General features: G+C 45.4%; 1 pseudogene; it reads right to left on the bottom strand.

Annotated features, from left to right (window-relative positions):
• Window positions 1–2,184: 2,184 nt before the first annotated feature.
• LOC118638958 lies at window positions 2,185–3,026 on the bottom strand (annotated as a pseudogene).
• Between the last annotated feature and the right edge of the window lie 18,390 nt (window positions 3,027–21,416).

Raw genomic sequence — 21,416 nt, forward strand, 5'->3', positions numbered from 1 at the left:
TCTATCCATATGAGGAGCCAAGGGGAAACCTCTAAGGGCTGGCTGAGTCTGGCCCAGGGACAAGGGGGCCATGGGATCACCATTGAAAAAGCAGATTTTGGGGAGAAGCGTCAAATGCTTCATAAGGACTGAGAAGCAGAAGAGGGTGCTAGGGGCTGATGTAATCCAGGTGGGCTTCCTGGAAGAAAGATTAGCAGCTGCTACTTCATGATGCCTGATTTCTCAACAGTTGTCATTTCTCTCAGATATCTCCACCCTTCTGCCCTTTGTGGAGGGTTTTTCTGTTAAAAAAAAAAAATCAATAGACAGCATGTTTGCCATGGGTTTATGAGCCTTTAAAAAAGTATTGATTGTTAAGAGAATTAAAAGACAAGTATGTATTGGAGGAAAAGTTAAAGCCAGATAAGAGATAAATACTAGTGGTTACCCACCCCCCAACTCTAAAAAGAAAGCCACCCAGTTGTTATTAGACACATCCTGTAAGATACCTAAGAGAGAGCAGAGCTGGTCATGTGACCATCTCCCCAATAGCCACTCACCATCTCACTGCTCTCCTCCAGTCTCTGCGTGGTGGCTTTGTAATCTGTCAGCTTGACTAGGCTGAATGAACTACATCCTGGAGTTGCCCTCTCTGTATGTATCAAATTAGGATGGGCCAAAATATTCTTGGCCAAGATTTGGAGGTCAGAAGTGAAGCAGCTGCCATTTTGTAGATCACACAGGTTGCATTCTACATTTTTGCATAGGGCAGCAGCCAGGCCAGCAATTATTCCTCCTCCTGGATCTTCCTGCAACTTCTCCAATTCCTGGTCCAGGCGTGTGTTTAGCTCCATGATGAAGAATGCCGGCTTCTCCTGTAGGTGTTCATACCACCAAGGGCAGAGGCAAGTCTGTTCTAGCTTGTCCTAGCTTTTCCTCACTGTACACCTGTCTTCTCTTCCTAACTGCCTGCCCTGTGCACTTTGAGGGTGAATATTAGACACTAAGACAATCTTAGGGACTGCTTAACAACTCCACTAATTGCACAGGGTCAAATCCCTGTTATCTTTACGTATGTATGTATGTATGTATGTATGTATGTATATATGTATGTATGTATCATCTATCTGGCTATCATCTATCTGTCATCTAATATATCTCCCCTAGTGGTTCTGCCTCTCTGCCTCTCTGATTGAAACCTGATACACTCTGTAAGCAGAGACTTTTGATGTCTGAGAAGTCACTGTTACATCAAGCTCTTGTTCGTGGACAAGTTGCAGTGGCTTTGCTCCTCCTCTCTCCCATAAGAGGAGGGGTATTCTTCACTCCCCCAAAAAAATCTGATGCAAAAAGGTGAGATTAACATCTTACTCTCAGGACAAAAAACATAAGTAATATTTGTACCTTCTCTGTATTCAGTTTGTTCAATATACTTGGCAAAATGATTTTTGTCTCCAAACTGAGAAGGTGCTCAAGGCCAGCATCTCCAGCATGCCAGGGGGACTTGTTAAAAATGCAGAATCCCTTGCCCCCTAACCTCTGAATTTACTGAATCAAAACTTGAATTTTGACAAAATCTGTTAGTGATTCATGTGCATATTGATGTTTAAGGAGTGCAGTCCGTAGCACACTACTTTTGGGGGATGAAACTTTTTTTATTACCATTAATTGCCAGACATGATCTTATCATTTGTTTCTTGGATATACAGTTTTAAAACATGTGATCAATATCTGGCACCTCTTAGACCATCCTATCTTTAATTTCCTCGTAACAATTGACATTTATATGATCATGTGAATCGACATCAGCTGAGCCAACTGAGAGACCCAGAGTGTGTGGCCTGGAAGATGAAGAGCTGGACGGATTTTGCAGAAGTCACTAAGGACTACTGCACACCCAGAACAGCAACTCTGCTTCATCAAGTGTACCTACACATATTGAGTAAAAGTGCAAAATACACATAGGAGTGATTCACAACAACCTGAGTTCAGTGCTTTCTCCAGGGATGGAGGGAGGGAAGAAGGGAACAGTGGAGAGGGGCCGGGGCTTAATCTGTGTCTATAATATTGTATTTCTAAAGAGAAGAGATCTGATGCAAATACAGGAAAATGTTTACATCTATCAAATCTGGATGTTACATGGTCATCTGTTAGACTCTTTCTGTACAGTCTGTAAGATTTGAAAGCTTTAAAAAAAAAACAGGCTTAATTTATTTTTCTTGTATAAAATTGTGTGATGGCCGCAGCTGGAGTCTGGCTCCTCTGCATAAAAACTCCGATGTGGGTCTTTACAAGATGGTCAGAGAATTCCTGACAGGGACATTTGGTGAACATAGTCTCTTTTGAGAGGTCAGGGGTGAGACAGCTGGAGATCTTGGAGATGGCATCAAAGGTAGCCCAGGGTGGCGGGGCAGCCCCTGGCCAAGGTGTAGCAGTCATCAGTACCGGCCATCAGTAGCAGCTTCTTGGGCACGGGGGCTGAGATGATGTCTGTGCCCATGGTGGCGGGGATGAGGTATACCAGCACAGAGCCACAGCAGCTGGTCACCTTGCAAGGGACAGTGTGGGGCTTGTCAGTCTTGTTCTTCCAGGAGCCTTGCTGCACAGGTCCACTAGAGAACTTGGCCAGGATGGTGGCCCACATGGATGGCAATGGCTACTTCCTTAGAGTACTTGAACCGGGTCCTCTGGCCAACACAGGTCTACTTTTGCACAGGCATCATCTTCAAAACCTCCTCCTTTGGGGATACCCCCAGAAAAATGTCAGTGATCTCAGATTCCTTGATGGGTAGGGAGAAGAGAGACACATCTTTTCCAGAGATGTGGTCTTTATGTCCTTGACCAGGTGGCCCAGCTTGGTGACAGGGATCTACTCCTTGTCCTCAGCCTTGCCTCTGCCAGCTACATGGCCTCAGCCCAGCCTTGACCCCAGCCATGACCTTGGCCCTGGATGCTACTGCCAAATCCTCCATGGAAGCTGCCACAGCCTCCCATTCCAGTGCGCCTAGAACTCCAGGCCTTCCTGCGGCACTGGCATCGTCTGTCATTTGGTGTTTCCTTGGAGAAGAAGCAGATTTATCTAAATAAATTTTAAAAATTAGTTTTTTAAATTGTTGACGATAGTACACATGTCCCTCATGCCCCCTCCCACTTTTTGCCCCTCTCTACCCAACCCCTGCCCCACCCTAGGCCTTCATCACTATTGTCTGTGTCCATGGGCTATGCATATGTTATTTGGTTAATATCTTCCCATCTCTCACCACCTCCATCCCTTCTGAGATCTGTCCATCTGTTCCATGTATCCATGTCTCTGGACTTATTTTGATCCTCAGTTTATTTTGTTAATTAGATTCCACGTATAAGTGAGATCATGTGATATTTGTCTTTCTCTGACTGGTTAATTTTCCTTATAATAATCTCCAGGTTCATCCATGCTATCACAAAAGGTAAGAGATCCATTTTTTTTTTCACAGCCGCACAGTATTCCATTGTGTAAATGTACCACAGCCTTTTTAAAAAAAAAAAAAAAAAAAATGTTTTTATTGATTTTTTGGGGGGGAGAGAGAGAGAGAGACATTGACGTGAGAAACATTAATTGGCTGCTTCCTGCATGCCCTGTACTGGGGATCGAGCCCACAACTTGGGCATGTGCACTGATAGGTAATTGAACCAGGACCTCTCAGTCCATGGGATGATGCTCAATCCACTGAGCCACACCAGCTAGGCTACCGCAGCTTTTAAAAATTGTTATTCCTCACCCGAGGATACTTTTTCGTTTATCATCAGATAGAATGGGAGGGAGGGAGAAAGAGAGAGACAGAGAGAAACATTGATGTGATAGAGCCACATCGCCCTGGCCAGTTTGGCTCAGCGGTTAGAGCGTCAGCCTGTGGTCCAGAGAGACCCGGGTTCGGTTCCCGCTAAGGGCACGTACTTCGGTTGCAGTTTGTCCCCGGCCCTGGTTGGTCGTGTGGGTGGCAGCCACTCGATGTGTCCCTTTCATGTCGATGTTTCTCTCTCTCTCTCTCTCTTCCTCTCTCTCCCTCCCACTCTATCTGTACAAAAATTGGAAAAATGTCCTCGGGTGAGGATTAAAACAAACAAACAAACAGATAGAGCCACATCGACAGGTTGCCTCCCACACAACCCGGGAAGTTTTTTTTTTCCTTCCTTGATCTCATCGGTAACCCATTCATTATTTAATAACATGCTATTTAGCCCCCATGTGTGTCAATGTTTTTGAGTGTTTTTATTGTAGTTGATTTCTAATTTCATGCCATTGTGAATGGAGAAGATGCTTGATATGCTTTTAAAATTCTTGAATTTGTTAAAACTTCTTTTGTGTCCTGTGGTCTTGCTTTGAGAATGTTCCATGGGCACTTGAGAAGAATGTATATTTTGCTGCTTTGGGATGAAATTTTCTATAAATATGAATTAAATTCACTTGATCTAGTGTGTCATTTGAGGTTGCTGTTTTCTTCTTGATTTGTTTTGGGGGGTCTGGAATATCTATCCAGTGATGATAGTGGGGTGTTAAATTCCCCTACTGCGACTGTTACTGTCAATCTCTCCCTTACAGTCCTCCAAGAGTTTTTATTTATTTTTTATTTTTAAAAATCCTCACCTGGGAATATTTTTCATTTATTTTCAGATAGAATGGGAGGGAGGCGGGGAGGGAGAGAAAGAGAAACATGGATGTGAGAGAGACACATTGATTGGCTGGACCCTGACCAGGGCCAGGGACTGAACTACAACTGAGGTACGTGCCCTTGACTAGAATCGAACCTGAGACTCTTTGGTCCATGGGCCGATGCTCTAACCACTGAGAAAACTTGCCAGGGCCTCCAAGAGTTTTAAAAATATATATATTTAGGTGCCCCTATATTGGGTGCATATATGTTTACCAAGGTTATATCCTCTTGTTGGGTTGATCCTTTTAGTATTGTGTAGTGACTGTCTTTGTCTCTTGTTACGGCCTTTGTTTTAAAGTCTGTTTTGTCAGATATAAGTATTGCTACCCCAGCTTTGTCTCTGTATCTTCAAGTAGCCTTTCCTCTGTGCCTTCATAGTCAATCATCTCTTTTCTTGAGGGATATCGCTTGTTTGTACATAGGTAACTCTATTGTCCCATCCTGTAGAATCCCAGAAGTTTTGATAGCCTTCTTGCATTCTGTTCCCCCCACCCCCTTTTTTTTAATTTAAAGGTTTTAAAAGGTGGGAACGAACATTCTGGTTGTTCTGTGGAGGGTAAATAACAGGAGGAGACTGAGGCTTGGGCAGGGAACCAGAGAAAGGGATGACAGGTTGAAGCATAGCAGGGGGCAGGTGGGAGGGATACCAGGGGTCGAGTGGAGGAAACTTATCCCCAGTTTAAGTGGATAATGAAAGAATGCAAGTGTGCATTCTTCCTCACTCTCTCTTTTTCTGACTGGATTCTGAGCTCTTAGGAGATGGTATAATCACTAAGTGGAAGGAGCCTGGATCCCTGACTTAATGTATGGATCACCAGAAATGCCCATATTGGTAGGTTCTGTAAGCGAGAAATAAACTATTTTGTGAGCCACTGATTTGAAGTTTGTTACAGCTGCTAGCAAGACCCTAAACAAAATACCCTGTAGATCTCATTGCTCCCTCTCAGTGCATCTCTAACTATTGTGGTTGTGGCGTAGGACTCATTTCTGTTTATCCTCACCTGAGGACATTTTTGCATTTATCTTCAGATAGAGCAGGAGGGAGAGAAGGAGGAAGAGAGAGAGAGAAACATTGATGTGAGAGAGACACATCGATTGGTTGTCACCCACATGACCACAACTGGGGCCGGGGACAAACTGCAACCAAGGTACATGCCCTTAGTGGGAACTGAACCCAGGACTCTCTGGTCTGTGGGCTGACGCTCTAACTGCTGAGCCAAACCGGCCAGGGCAGGACTCATTTTTTGATACCTCCAATATGTCATGGACTGATTCTTTGGTCTATACCCTATTTGACGAGACAAGTCTCTTGATCATATACTTGGATGCAATGGCAATGTCAAAATACTGGCAATTTCTGCACTTATCTTGTTGCAGACCATTAACAGTGGTGGGCCAGTACTGGCGCTGCCCTTGCTTATGTCCCTTTTTTTTTCTTTCTCTATAGCATTTTCCATTCTCCGCAATTTTCCTGCTTATTTAGAGGTCTATTTGTTTGTAGTTTTCTTCCCCACTAGAATGTAGGCTCCTTCAGAAAGGTGTCTTATTGCCCGGCCAGTGTGGCTCAGTGGTTGAACGTCGACCCATGCACCAAGAGGTCACCGGTGTGATTCCCGGTCAGGGCACATGCCCAGGTTGTGGGCCTGATCCCCAGTGGGGGGCGTGCAGGAGGCCGCCAATAGATATTCTTTCTCATCGATGTTTGTATCTCTCTCTCTAATCAATAAAGAAAAAAAAAATTAAAAAAAAAAGAAAGGTGTCTTATTTATTTTTCTCTGTTGTGTTTCTAGTTCCTAGTGCAGTGCCTGGCACCTTGTTGGTGTTCAGAAAGCATTTGTTGAATGATGAATAAATCACAAACTTGATGGCTGGGGTGGTGGCAGGGGGAGAGGAGGCAATCTATGCCTGTCATAGAAGCTCTCTACAATCAGAACATGAGCCCTGGCCGGTTTGGCTCAGCGGTTGGAGTGTCGGCCTGCGGTACAGAGAGACCCGGGTTCGGTTCCCGCTAAGGGCACGTACCTCAGTTGCAGTTTGTCCCCGGCCCTGGTTGGTCGTGCGGGTGGCAGCCACTCGATGTGTCCCTTCACATCGATGTTTCTCTCTCTCTCTCTTCCTCTCTCTCCCTCCCGCTCTATCTGAACAAAAAATGGAAAAATGTCCTCAGGTGAGGATAAAAAAAAAAAAAAGAACATGAGCCGAATTCTAACCAGTTCCCTGACAGCTGCTTGACTTCCTGGTTTGTCGGTTTGTACCCCCGATTAGGTCTGGCCTTTGCAAACCACCTCCCTTAGTTTCCCCCATTAGAGATTAGATTGCTCTGAACTGTCACTGTCTGGTGATATGTTTATCTTCCACCCTGGTCTACAAGTTCTGTGGGGGTGAGATTGGAGCTTAAGTGATGACGGCTGTGTCCCCAGAGTCAGGCAGCACAGTCAAGGCCCCTGGTTGACATGAATACACTTGTGGTGTGAACGCATGGATGTCGGCAGGAGGGGAGGCTGCCCTGGGGAAACAGTGCCCTACCCTGTCTCCCATGGCCCCTGTCCCAGGGTTGGTCTTGAGCTCTGGTCCACTGGGCTGCCTGAGCTGCCACTTCCTTCCCGTCAACCACCTCAAACTGCAGGCTCAGACTGGCAACAGTTGGCTCTCCAGACATGGAGGAGCAGGAGTCCCATCTGGCCCAACTAATACTTAGAGCCAAGGTCAGTAACACAGTTGTATATATTTGTTACTTCATGAACTTGAAGAGGATGTTACCGAGTAAATAAGTCCATCATAAGTAAAATCAAGATGACGAGTGTGATGAGGCTTCCCATAACAATCCCCAAGACTGCAATGTAGAAGGCTTGGTGGGAGGTGTCAGCTGCCAAGGCTCGTTCATTCCACCTGTTGCTGTGCTTTGTCTGATTTGAGGGGAGAGATAGAACAGGAATAGATGGGCTTAAAAGGATTATTGTATAGGGGTAAACCATGGAACTGTATGGATGTAGGGTGGGGACCTGAACCCACGGGAGAGAAACGGGGAAGAATTTGAGTCAGGTGCTGACCAGGAGGAAGAGGGAGGGAGGGCGAGGATGGTATGACTCAGATTCCCACCTGGAGAGAGAAGATCAAGGCTATGATGCCTATGGGAAAACAGAAGAGGAGGGCACAAATGGACAGGCACAGGTAATCTTCCGGGGGCTCGTCATGCAAAATTTCAAATGTCTGGGGACAGAGAGTGGGTTATGGCTTAGTATCTGTTCTGGACTCTTCCATCCCCTCTGACCTCATCCCTTTTCACACTAACATCTTTCCTTGGCTCCTGTAAATTCCTCATTTAAAACTCTCACTGACTCTATCTAACTCCCACCATATCGTCTCTAACCTTTCCCTTTTCTCTTTTATATCTCCCTGTCCCCTAGAACTCCAAGCACCCACCGGCCCCCACTCCCTAATTGCTCTCTATTCCTTGCAACCCTTTCTGTGTCTCCTATAACCTCCTCCCTGTCTTCATTAAGTTCTTTTCAGACCTCTACAGCATGTCTTTCTTGGCCCCATCCTGTCTGCCCAAATCTCTTTCTGACTGATGACTCTCACTTGTTCTCCCCGAAACCTCAACTAATCCACTGTCACACTTTGTTCTATAACTGCCTCATTGTCCCCCAAGCAGCTGTGTCTTTGCCCCTATAAAACACCCTACTAAGAAGACCCTCACTCAGCACTTTTTTTTAAAATCCTTACTCGAGGACATTTTTGCATTTACCTTCAGGTAGAGCGGGAGGGAGAGAGGGAGGAAGAAGGAAGAGAGAGAAACATCGATGTGAGAGAGACACATCGAGTGGTTGCCACCCACACGACCCCAACTGAGGCCGGGGACAAACCACAACCGAGGTACGTGCCCTTAGCGGGGACCGAACCCGGGACCTCCGGCCGACGCTCTAACCGCTGAGCCAAACCGGCCAGTGCCTCACTCAACACTTTTAACAGTCTCACTTTATCTGTAAAACCTTCGTTGTCCCTTATAAAAACTCTCACCCTGTAAAACTTCAAATGTCATAATAGCTCTCTGCTTGTCCCATTTATAATATTCCTCACTTTGTTCCTATAAATCGGTCTGGTCCAGCTATGATCCATAAACTCTCACTAGGCTCCTCTAAGACCTTCTTTGAGCACCTATGAACTCAGAATCCTTTTCATGCCACTCACAGCCTTTCTCTGCCCCTTTATAGAGGCCTGCCCTTCCTCCCTCTGAGACTTCTACCTTTCCAACTGGCTTTCTGACCTTTGAGCTCCTTCTGCGTCCACTTATTACGGCCTCCCTACTCTCTTAAACCTGTGCTCTCTCTAAATACTTTTAACACCCTCTTTGCCCGCTTATGAAGCCCTCCTTATCTCCTCATTCCCCTCTAACTCGATCTCATCTGTCCCCCCATAAATTCCCTCTCCGCCCCCCTCAAGTACCCCTATTTGGGCATCTGAATCTGGCCACATGCAGCCTCTCCCTCATTCCAACCCGCTGGGGATTGCCATAGAGACCATGCAGGCCCCGCCCCCTGCTTTCTACTGCTATTGGCTGATTGGAGGTTGTCTGTGATACGGGGAAGACAGTAATACTTGCCTGGCTGCTGATTGGTCTGATGGAGCGCGGGTCCTTCCTACTTTCTTGTGTGATTGATTAATCCAGGGAGTTGTTTTTATTACAGGTTAGTTTTGAGGGTCATTTATATATTTTGGATACAGTCCTTTTGTCAGATATGTGGTTTGCAAATATTTTATCTTGGTCTCTATCTTATCTTTTCATTTTCTAACAGTTATTTGCAGAGCAAAAGCCTTTACTATTTTTGGAATCTAAATTATTATTTTTTCTTATAGGGATGTACATTTGGTGTTATGTCTAAGAACTCGTTGCTTAACCCAGGGTCAGGAAGATTTTCTTCTAATTTTTGATAGCTTACTTTGTATATTTATATCTATAATTCACATTGAGTTAATATTTGTATAAAATGTGAGGTTTTAGTAGAGATTTTTTTCTTTTATTGGTATTAGAGAGAGAGGGAGAGGGAGAGAGAGATAGAAACCTTGATGAGAAAGAACATTAACTGGCTGCCTCCTGCATGCCCCCTACTGGGGATTGGACCCACAACCTGGACATGTGCCCTGACCAGGAATCGAACCAGCGACCTCTTGGTGCATGGGTTGACACTCAGCCACTGAGCCACAATGGCTGGGCGAGATTCATTTTTTCATATGGCTTTTCACCAAATTTAACACCATTACAGAAAAAAAATTTTTTTCCCCATAAATTGCTTTTGGACTTCTTTTAAAAATAAATTGGCCATATTTATGCGGGTTTCTTGTTCTTCTGTTCTGTTGGTAAAAGTGTATATCTGTTTGCCAACAACACACTTATTAAAACTTTTTTTTCTTTATTGATTTTAGAGAGAGAGGAAGGGAGAGGGAGAGAGAGAAACATCGATGAGAGAGAACATCAATTGGCCTCTTCCTGCATGCCCCCCACTGGGGATTGGGCCCACAACCTGGGTATGTATGTGCCCTGATTAGGAATCGATCCGGTGACCTACTGGTGCATGGGTCCATGCTCAACCAATGAGCCACATCGCCCAGGTTCATCATTAACTTTTTTTTTTTTTTTTATCCTCACCCGAGGACATTTTTCCATTTTTTGCACAGATAGAGTGGGAGGGAGAGAGAGGAAGAGAGAGAGAGAGAGAGAGAAACATCGACGTGAAAGGGACACATCGAGTGGCTGCCACCCGCACGACCAACCAGGGCTGGGGACAAACTGCAACCGAGGTACATGCCCTTAGCGGGAACCGAACCCGGGTCTCTCCGGACCGCAGGCCGATGCTCTAACCGCTGAGCCAAACCGGCCAGGGCCATCATTAACTTTTGAGGGCTTTAATGTAATGTGCCTTGGAGACTGTTGTTTTTTATCGAGATAATCAGGTGTCTGTTAGTTTCTTGGATCCGAGGGTCTAGCTCTTTCCATAGGTTGGTAAGTTCTCTTGATTATTTGTTCAGATAGGCTCTTCTGTTCCCTTCTGCTCTTCTACTTTTGGTATACCCATTGTTCTTTAGAAAAAAATTTTTTTCTTTACTGATTTTTAGAGAGAGAGGAAGGGAGAGGGAGAGAGAAATAGAAACATCGATGAGAGAGAACATCGATTGGCTACCTCTCGCATGCCCCCCACTGGGGACTGGGCCTGTGTCCTGACTGGGAATCAAACCAGCGACCTCTTGGTGCATGGGTTGACGCTCAGCCACTGAGCCACACCAGCTGGGCCCATTGTTCTTTTTTAAAAATATGTTTTTATTGATTTTTTTAGAGAGAGAGGAAGGGAGAGATAGAAATATTGATGTGAGAGAGATACATCCATCAGCTGCCTCCTGCACGCCCCCTATTGGGGATCAAGTCTTCAATCTGGGCATGGGCCAGACTGGGAATCTAACCAGGCCTTCTCAGTCCATGGGGTGATGCTCAATCCACTGAGCCAAACTGGCATGGCGAAAAAAAGTTTTTTTTTTTGGCAAAAGCAGTCAATTTGTTTTACTTAATTTTTCATTTCATGACACATTTAGGTAAGATCCATCTTCACTATAGCTGCACATGGTAAAATGAACAGGGCCTACTGGAAACGACACACTGGTTGCCAGCCCAGCTCTGCTCTTTCCCGGAGGAGGGTCTTCAAAGGTCACTGAACCTTCCCTAAGCAGCAGTTTCCTTATTGGAATGTTCTCCATGTTTCCATAGTGTTTCAGGCAGGCGGCCAATGACTCTGTGAATAAAATTCTTCTCACACCACTCATCCTGTAGCGCAGACTTGCTCTCTGGCCTTGTTGGAAGGACTGATTTCCAGTCCCAGCTGTAGCTCCAGGTTGATGGAAGGTGACATAGGGGTTCCAAGAGTGGAGCCTGGCTCGGGATGGTCACCGAACTGTGGAGAAGGGGCAACTGTGCCTTCATCTTTCCTGTTTTTTTGGTACTAAAGTGGTGACGTACACGTCTGGTGCTCAATCCATATCCTTGAGTGATGAATTCGTGTTCTCCACTGGGTCCCTCAAATCCCTTTTTGAAGCAGTCTCGATGCGGCTTCTTCTTTAATTTTGTAGTTGTAGGACTTCCATTCAGCTTGATTTCAGGCGGCGTTGAATGATGGTTGTTCTGTCGTTTAGTTGTAACTTTGATGTGGTTGTGGGAGGACACGATACCTCGGTTACCTACGCAGCCATCTCTACCGGAAGTCCAGAAAAAAGCTTTTTTAAAAAAAGTACTGTCTCATAAAGGTTTAGCAGGTGGGTAAGTAGATGTCTTTCTTTTGTTTTCCAGTAGGTGGTAGTATAGCTCAAGTTTTGTTTTGTCTTACCTGCACTACTGGGACTTCGGCCATCTCTGTGGGGTGTTGTCGCCTCAGCTGTGGCAATTGTCCTGTATTGCCTGAGGAGGTGGGCATCCTCTCTACAACTGGACCCGTTGTCTTGATTTTAGGGCACCATCCCTGTGTTGCAATGTGGCGGGCTATAGGTCTCCTGGCCTATTTGTTCTTAGCACCACATTCCTGCAGCCAGAAGCTGCCAGCCACACTGCTCCATCTGAGGTCCCGGTTGCCTTTGCCAGGCTCCTTGGAGAATGGTGGGGTAGGAGTGGATGTAGCTCTGTTCTCTTCAGTGGGTTCAGTTGCAGTGGGTACAGAGCACTCAGTCTAGAAAGTTGCTTCTGCCCCTTATGATCTGCCCAGCAAGAATTGCAATACCAGGTGGGCCACAGGAGGATGGGGCGGATTCCTGTGTATTTGCTTTTTTTTGCCTGGTGATGGTGTTTTGTGGGTTGCTGCCACTCTTTGCACTACTTCTCTGTCCCTGTCCCTGTCCCTGGGCTCAGCCTAGCCTCAGCGTGTGCTGGCCACTCAGGCTGGATTGCTGCATCAGCCCCTCTGGTGTGCTTAGCAGGAATTGCACCTCAACTCCTCACTGCTATCCCATCTGCTGGGACCATCACCAGCCCCAGACTGCATCTGTGAGCTCTCATCTCTGTCCTTTTCCCATCCCACCTCCTCTGTTTGCTTAGATATGCCTACCTTCATGTGTCTCAATGTGCGTATCTCTCAGACATGTTTGTGTGAATGATAGCTGTCCAACTTGTAACTTCAAGGGGAGAGACCTGGAGGTCTCTCACTACCATGATGCTGATGTCACACTGAGACAGTTCTTATTATTTTTTTCTTTTCTTTTTTTTTTTTTATCATCCTCACCCGAGGACATTTTTCCATTTTTTGTTCAGGTAGAGTGGGAGGGAGAGAGAGGAAGAGAGAGAGAGAGAAACATCGATGTGAAAGGGACACATTGAGTGGTTGCCACCCGCACAACCAACCAGGGCCGGGGACAAACTGCAACCGAGGTACGTGTCCTTAGCGGGAACTGAACCCGAGTCTCTCTGGACTGCAGGCCGATGCTCTAACCGCTGAGCCAAACCGGCCAGGGCTTATTTTTTAATATAAGCATTTGAGATTGTTTCCTTCAAAAGACTGAGTTAGCTACATCCCAAATTTTAGTATACTATATACTTCATTTCTGATCAGTTAAAAACATTTTCTGATTTCCCCAAACCATACATTTGTTTGACTTGTATGGTTTAATTCCCAAGTGTTTGGAGATTTTCCTGTTATCTTTCTGTTACTGATTCATAGTTTTCATTTGTTATGTTCAGCACATTAGTTTTCTATATAAGAAATCACCACACATGCCTGGCCAGTGTGGCTCAGTAGTTGAGCATCGACCCATGCACCAAGAGGTCGCTAGTTTGGTTCCCAGTCAGGGTACATGTCCAGGTTGTGGGCCCAATCCCCAGTGGGGGGCATGCTGGAGGCGGCCAATTGATGTTCTCTCTCATCGATGTTTCTATTTCTCTCTCCCTCTCCCTTCCTCTCTCTCTCTCTAATCAATAAAAAGAAATAAAAGAAAGAAATGACCACACAATTAGTGGGCTAAAACAATAGCCATGTATTAGCTCACAATTCTGTGGGTGAGAAGTCCAGGAAGAGGGTGTCTGTGTCTGAGTTCTCTGCTCAGGTTCTCATGAGGCTGAAATCAATGGGTTTATGAAAATGTGTTCTCACGTGGAGCCCTGAATACTCTTCTATACTCACGGTTGTGGTAGAATTAATTTCCTGGTGGTTATGGACTGAGGCCATATTCTCTTTTTCTTGCTGGCTAGCAGCCATGGTCTTTCAGTTCCTAAATTTAAGTCCACCTTCAAAGCCATCAATAGTGAATCTCCCTCGATCAAAATCACTCTCACACTTTGAGTCCCTGCCTTCCTCTGTTTCTGATCTATAGACCTAGATAGGTTAGATCCACCCAGGTAATCTCTCTTTATGAAAGCTAACTACCTAACCTAATCATTGGAGTGATAGCCCATCATATTAATCATCTCAGAGATTACATAGGACTGCACACCATGGAATACAACTTTGGGGGGCGGGCATATTAGAATTCGGCATATCACAGTCAGATAATATGACTTTGTATGATTTGCTTAGCATGATTTTAACTTTTTAACACTTGTTAACGTTTGTTTTATGACCAAGGATATTTTCTATCTTGATGTGCACTTGAAAAGAATGTAAATTTGTTTTTGTTGGATAGAGTGTTCTATAAGTAGCAATTAGATCCAGTGGTTGATGGCATTCAGTTTTTTTTATATCCTTGCTTATTTTCTGTCTACTTGTCAAATTGGATATTGAGAGAGGAATGTTATAGTCTCCAACTATAATTGTGGATTTGTCCATTTCCTTTTTTTGTTTATCAGGTTTTGATTCATGTATTTTGAAGCTCTGTGCTAGGTACTCATATATTTAGAATAGTTATGTCTTCCTGTTGAGTCGTTCCTTTTATCATTATTTAATGGCCCTCTTTATCTGTTAATTATCCTTTCTTGACAGTTACTTTGTCTGATGTTAATATAACCTCCATCTTTGTTTTGTTAGTGATTGTATTGCATATTGTTTTCCCCCAATTCTTTGTTTTTTAATCCTCACCCGAGGACATTTTTTTCTATTTATCTTTAGACAGATTAGGAGGGAGGGAGAGAGAGAGAAACATCAATGTGAGAAAGACACATCGACTGGTTGCCTCCTGTGCGACCCCGACCAGGGCCAGGGACGAATTGTAACCGAGGTACGTGCCCTTGGCTAGAATTGAACCTGGGTTTCATTGATCCGTGGACCGATGCTCTAACCTCTGAGCCACACTGGCCAGAGCCCCAAGTCTCAATTTTAACTCTACATACACCAGTATATTTAACATTGGTTTCTTGTTGACACTATATAGTTGGATCTTACTTTTCTTTTTTCTTTTCTTTTTTTTTTTTTTTTATCCTCACTCAAGGACATTTTTCCATTTTTTTGTACAGACAGAGTGGGAGGGAGAGAGAGGAAGAGAGAGAGAGGGAAACATCGATGTGAAAGGGACACATCGAGTGGCTGCCACCGGCACGACCAACCAGGGCCGGGGACAAACTGCAACCGAGGTACATGCCCTTAGCGGGAACCGAACCCGGGTCTCTCCAGACCACAGGCAGACGCTCTAACCGCTGAGCCAAACCGGCCAGGGCTTACTTTTCTTTTTAAAAATGTTTTTCTTTATTGATTTTAGAGAGAGAGGAAGGGAGAGAGATAGAAACATCGATGAGAGAGAACACCGATTGGCAGCCTCCTGCATGCCCCGAATGGGGATCTGGCCTACAACCTGGGCATGTGCCCTGACCGGGAATTGAACCAGCGACCTCTTGGTGCATGGGTTGATGCCTAACCACTGAGCCACACCGGCCAGTTTAGATCTTACTTTTCTGTCTTCAACTGAGATTGCAACTGGTGTTCTGCTCGATTCCTGTTCATCAGCTTTGAGCTTTCACATTAAAGCCTGTAATTTGCTGCTCACAAGGTGCCCCTGTGGCTCTTGAGCACCAGAAAGGAGGCTGGTCTGAGCTGAGATGTGCTGTAAGTAAAATGCACATCAGATTCAGAGACAGAACAGAAAAATAATGTAAGATATCTCATCATTATTCTATATTAATTACATGTCAAAAGGATAATATTTTACATATATTAGGTTAAATAAAATAAATTATTAAAAAAAAAAGCAGAGAGTGGAGGTGGGGAGAGGAGGGGGACTCCTGCGATAATGTCATTAAAATATATAAAAAGAAAGACAGAAAAAACTTGAAAAAATACCCCAAAACAAAAACAAAATAGCAAGTGTAGACCCCCACGTCCTCCTCAGCAAACTGGGACATATAAGATATTTGACTTGGCTGTCTGAGGTCATTTCTTCCTAGACCTTCATACCATGCAACCGATTTGAGATCTCGGAGTCTCTCTAAAATTTATCTGTAAAGAGGGAGTGCAGATAATATCTAGGGTCTTTGACACTGGCCTCTTCCTGAGATGTAAACTCCAGGGATCTTCCTATGGATATACTTTCATTTAATCTCTCTCTACTTCCCCTATGAGTAGGGGACCGCTGATCTTTCAGGACTCAGAGAGATGGGCTTCATCAGCTCTTTGCTAATTCTATTGCTCATTTCTTCAGGTCTTTCCATTTTTCCCTTAGGAGTTTGACTTTGGATCTCAAAAACTGGAGGAGGTTTTTGTTGTCCTATTTCTTGGTGGTAGCCCGTTAGGGGGTGAACTTGTATCTGAGACAGTAGAATTCCAGCTCGAATCGGGGAAACACCTAGAGAATAGTGATTCAAATTTCTAAGTATCACCCCACATTGGCAATTACTATGTCCATTTTACAGACAAAGGAACGAGACTCAAGAAAATTGCTTTGTTCAAGGATATACAGAGTTTTTTGGGGGGTGGGGAGGAGCGAGAGAGAGAGGGAAAGAGAGAGAGAAACATCGATGTGAAAGGTACACATTGACTGGTTGCCTCCCACACAACCCTGACCAGGGCTGGGAATGAACTGCAACCAAGGTACATGCCCTTGACCACAATCGAACCCATAACTCTTTGGTCTGTGGGCTGATGTTCTAACCACTGAGCAAAACCGGCCAGGGAAAGGATACACAGTTTCGAAGTGTTAAAGGTGAGATGTAAACTCACAATCTACCTGATTTCCATGAACTTCACCATTAGGACATTCTGATTATCATGTGGTCTGGCAAACAGGTAGCACCAGGGAAGCACAGATACTGACTCAGAAACAGACACACGTGCATACACATGAAAAGCTGAAACACTCCCTTCAATTTTATTGGTTTAAATACTTTTCCTGAAAGAGCAGTCCAGTATCAGGGCAGCCAAGAGCACTGAGGGCATGAAACTGAAGACCCCCAAGGTAGGCGAAGACAGCACTGGAGGCCAAGAGGATGAAGTAGTATGGTGTTCCTGGGCTAGTGGATCGCGTGGATGTTGAGTTCGTGGCCTGTGGCTTTCCAGGTTAGAGATGTCTCAGCTGTTGGTTTCTTGCACGGTGGCTGATCTGGCTTGTTAGTGTCTTGGTGATAGTTCCTGTTAGGAGGTGGACTTGTATCCTACTGGGCCTGGCTTTCATACCCATAGACTAGAGTAATAAAATATGCCTAAACCGATGATTATAGCAAATGCATCCAGCCAACCAGTTCGGCCTGAGTTGCGGTAAGCTTCTTCCCAATTGCTGTTCCTGTTAGCCCTGCAGGTCTGTAGGGATGGGAGCTTTAGATGTGGGTTTCTGAATTCAGCTTTGTGACCCCACTGGGGAATGGCTGGAGACCTGCTGTCACTGAGGGAAAACCCCTACCCAGGTCCCAGGACAGAAGCATACGCAAGGGGCGGGTAGAGGACGGGACGGGTCATGGCTTAGGCATTATTTTACCTTGTAACTGAAGATCGCAGCCAGTAATCCCAGGGGAAAGAAACATATCAAGGCCAGGATGGTCAGAGTTATGTAACTAGGTGCATAAAATGCTATTTCTTCAGGTGTTTGTGTAGACTCGTCCGCAGGTGGGGCGGTTGTGGTGGCTGGGGCGGCTGCGGGGGTTGCCGGGGTTGCGGGGGCTGCGGGGGCTGCGGGGGCTGCGGGGGCTGCGGGGGCTTCGGCGGCGTCCTGTTTCCCAGGGGGCATGATCTTTCCACCCAGACAAAGACAGACCCGGAGTGTCTTGAAATCAGAGAGCCAAACCCGCTACGCCTCCCCTTGTTCTAGCCAGAATCCCAAGACCCAAACATCAGAAGCCAGTTCTTCACAATGAAGAAACCAGCACCTCAAGTTCTGATTGGTTGCCCACATAAGGGGGCGTGGTCTTGGGGGTTCTCAGCTCCTCCCAGACTCAAGAGGACAAGCCAGGCTCCATCCTCTATCCGGACATTGACTCTGCCCACCCTAATAGGGATTGGTTGGAAGCCATAAGGTTGGATCCTGGCTCCTCCTCCTTCACCCTCAGACACCTATCTGCAGATAGGGCTGGAAGGGAGTACCAGGGATGGCTCCCAGAGCTGCAGGAGAAAAGTAGACAGGCCCAGCAAGAAAACTAGGAGATTTACAAACAGAGGGAAGGAAAATGAATTATGTCAGCAGATTATAAAATATTAAATTAAAAAAGAATTATTTAGCCCTGGCGGGCTTGGCTCAGCGGTTAGAGCGTCAGCCTGCGGTCCAGAGAGACCTGGGTTGGGTTCCCACTAAGGACGTGTGCCTCAGTTGCGGTTTGTCCCCGGCCCTGGTTGGTCATGTGGGTGGCAGCCATTCAATGTGTCCCTTTCACGTCGACGTTTCTCTCTCTCTCTCTTCCTCTCTCTCCCTCCCACTCTGTCTGAACAAAAAATGGAAAAATGTCCTCGAGTGAGGATAAAAAAAAAAAAAAAAGAATGATTTAGTCTATACTGCCAGAAAGAACAGAGAAGGGTAAAAAAGGGGAAGGTCTTTCTTAAAGTAAAATGTCATCTAGTAAATGTGGATGGAATGATGCAAATGGGTGCCACATGGTGGGAGGCAGAATTCTAAGGTAGCCCCAAGATTTCTGCTCCCTGGTACACATACTTTCTCCCCGTTATCCATTAAGTACTAATTTATGTGTCTCTGTGAAGGGATTTTGCAGACGTAGTTAAGGTTCTCAATCAGCTGACTTTAAGAAAGGGAGAACATACAGAGTGAGCCTAACCAAATCAGGGGAGTTCTTAAAAGGCACTGGATCTTATTGGTGGAAGAAAAAAAAATTTGAAGCATGAGACGGATTGCAGGCAAGAAAGATTCTCTATCGCTGGTTTGAAGATGAATGGGACCATGAGGTAAAGAAAACAGGCAGCCTTTAGCTGAGAGTAGCCACAGCTAACAGCAAGGCCATAGGGACATTAGTTCTACAACAATAAAGATCTGAATCCTGTCATAACAGTATTTGTTTGGAAGAGATCCTGACTCCAAATAAGAATGCAGGCTGGCCAACACCTTGATTTTCACCTTGTCAGATTCTGAGAAAAGAACCCAGCCTTTATGACCTACAGAACTCTGAGTTAATAACTAAGTTAGTGGGAATTTGTTGTGCATCATTAGAAAACTAACATTTCAAACACCATAATAATTACCGAATCAGGCAAGAATCATCAGTGGATGCTAATCCCACGGGGTGTTAGCTGACAGGTCCCTAAGATGGAAGTTTTACGGGAATGGAGGATGTAAGGGGCAAATTTGCAGGGAGTTCTAAGTGGGTAGAAGGTGAAAGATGTTCACAAATATCGACTCCAAGGTGCTTTGTCAAAGATACAATTGTATTCAAGTACAGTCAATGACCTTTTACCCCAGCCCCAACAAGTCCCTCCCCTCCGACAGCGGTCAGTCTCTGTTTTTTTTTTCATCCTCACCTGAGGACATTTTTCCATTTTTTGTACAGATAGAGTGGGAGGGAGAGAGAGGAAGAGAGAGAGAGAGAGAGAAACATCGATGTGAAAGGGACACATCGAATGGCTGCCACCCACATGACCAACCAGGGCCGGGGACAAACTGCAACCGAGGTACATGCCCTTAGTGGGAACCGAACCCGGGTCTCTCTGGACCGCAGGCCGATGCTCTAACCGCTGAGCCAAACCGGCCAGGGCGAGCGGTCAGTCTCTGTATCTATGAATCTGTTCCTATCTTGTTTGTTAGTTTATTTGTCATTAGATCCCACATTTGAGTGAAATCATACAGTACTTGTCTTTCTCTGACTGGGTTATTTCACTTAGCATAATACTCTCCAGGTCCATCCATGCTGTCACAAAGGGTAAGATTTCCTTTTTTTTTTTTTCCTTTTAAAATATTTAAAAAAATAATACTTTTTGTTAATCCTCACCCGAGGATATTTTTCCACTAATTTTTAGATAGAGTGGAAGGCAGGGAGGGAGGGGGGAGAGAGACAGAGAGAGAGACAGAAAGAGAGAGAAAGAGAGAGAGAGAGAGAGAGATTAATGTGAGAAAGACACATTGATTGGATGCCTCCCACACACGACCCAGATGGGTCCGGGGATCGAACCTGAAACCCAGGCAGTTGCCCTTGGTTGAGAATCAAACCTGTAACCCCTTGGTCCTCAGGCCCAATGCTCCACTAGCCAGGACTCTTTTTTCTTTTAAATGTATCTTTATCATTGAAAGTATTACAGATGTCCCCCATTTACCCCCCCTATGCCCCACTCCTGGCCCCCCCAACCCCTGGCCTTTCTTTTTTTTTTTTTTAGAGCTGAGTAGTTAAAATTCTGTTGTGTAAATGTACCACAGCTTTTTTTTTTTTTTTAAATCCTCACCAGAGGATATTTTCCCATTTATCTTCAGATGGGGCGGGGGGGGGGGGGGGGGGACACACACATCAACGTGAGAGGGACACATCAACTGGTTGCCTCCGACATGACCTGACCAGGGCCGGGGACTGAATTGCAACCGAGGTACGTGCCCTTGACCGGAATCGAACCTGAGACTCATTGGTCCTTGGGCCAACACTCTAACCGCTGAGCCAAACCGGCTAGGGCTGTACCATAGCTTTTTTAATCCACTCATCTACTAATGGACACTTAGGCTGCTTTCAAATCTTGGCTCTTGTAAATAGTGCTGCAATGAACATAGGGGTGCAGCCAGGGGCATCTTCCTAAAGCTCAGTCTTGACTATGCCGGTTTTCTGATCAAACCTCAAATGCCTTCAACTGCTCTTAAACTGAAACCCTACCCCCTCACCCTGGCCTACAAGGCCCCACATGAACTCTCGTCCTCAATTTCTGTCACCTTTCCCTCACTAACCTCATTCTAGCCTCTCGATCTCCCTCCTTGCCAACCCTGACACAACTTACTCTGTTCCCACCTCAAGGCTGTTTGTTCCTCCTTCATCCAGATCATTCCCACTGTCGCCTCATCTTTTTTTTTTTAAATATGTTTTTATTGATTTTTATTAATTTTAATTTTTTTTCTTTATTGATTTTTAGAGAGAGAGAAAGCGAGAGGGAGAAAGGGATAGAAACATCGATGAGAGAGAACATCGACTGGCCACCTCCTGCATGCCCCGCACTGGGGATCGGTCCCACCACCTGGGCATGTGCCCTGACCGGGAATTGAACAGGTGACCTCTTGGTCCATGAGTTGATGCTCAACCTCTGAGCCACATCGGTTGGGCTGCATCCTCATCTTTAAAGCCCCAGCTCAAGTGTTCCTTCCTCAGACACCCTTCTCTGATGAAACCCTAGTCTAATTCAGGATCCTCCCCTCTGCCTCTCTCCTTAAGTACCCTGTTACTTTCCTTCATCT

Source organism: Molossus molossus, unplaced genomic scaffold, assembly GCF_014108415.1.
Source record: "Molossus molossus isolate mMolMol1 unplaced genomic scaffold, mMolMol1.p scaffold_m16_p_21, whole genome shotgun sequence".
In the NCBI taxonomy this organism is placed as follows: domain Eukaryota; kingdom Metazoa; phylum Chordata; class Mammalia; order Chiroptera; family Molossidae; genus Molossus; species Molossus molossus.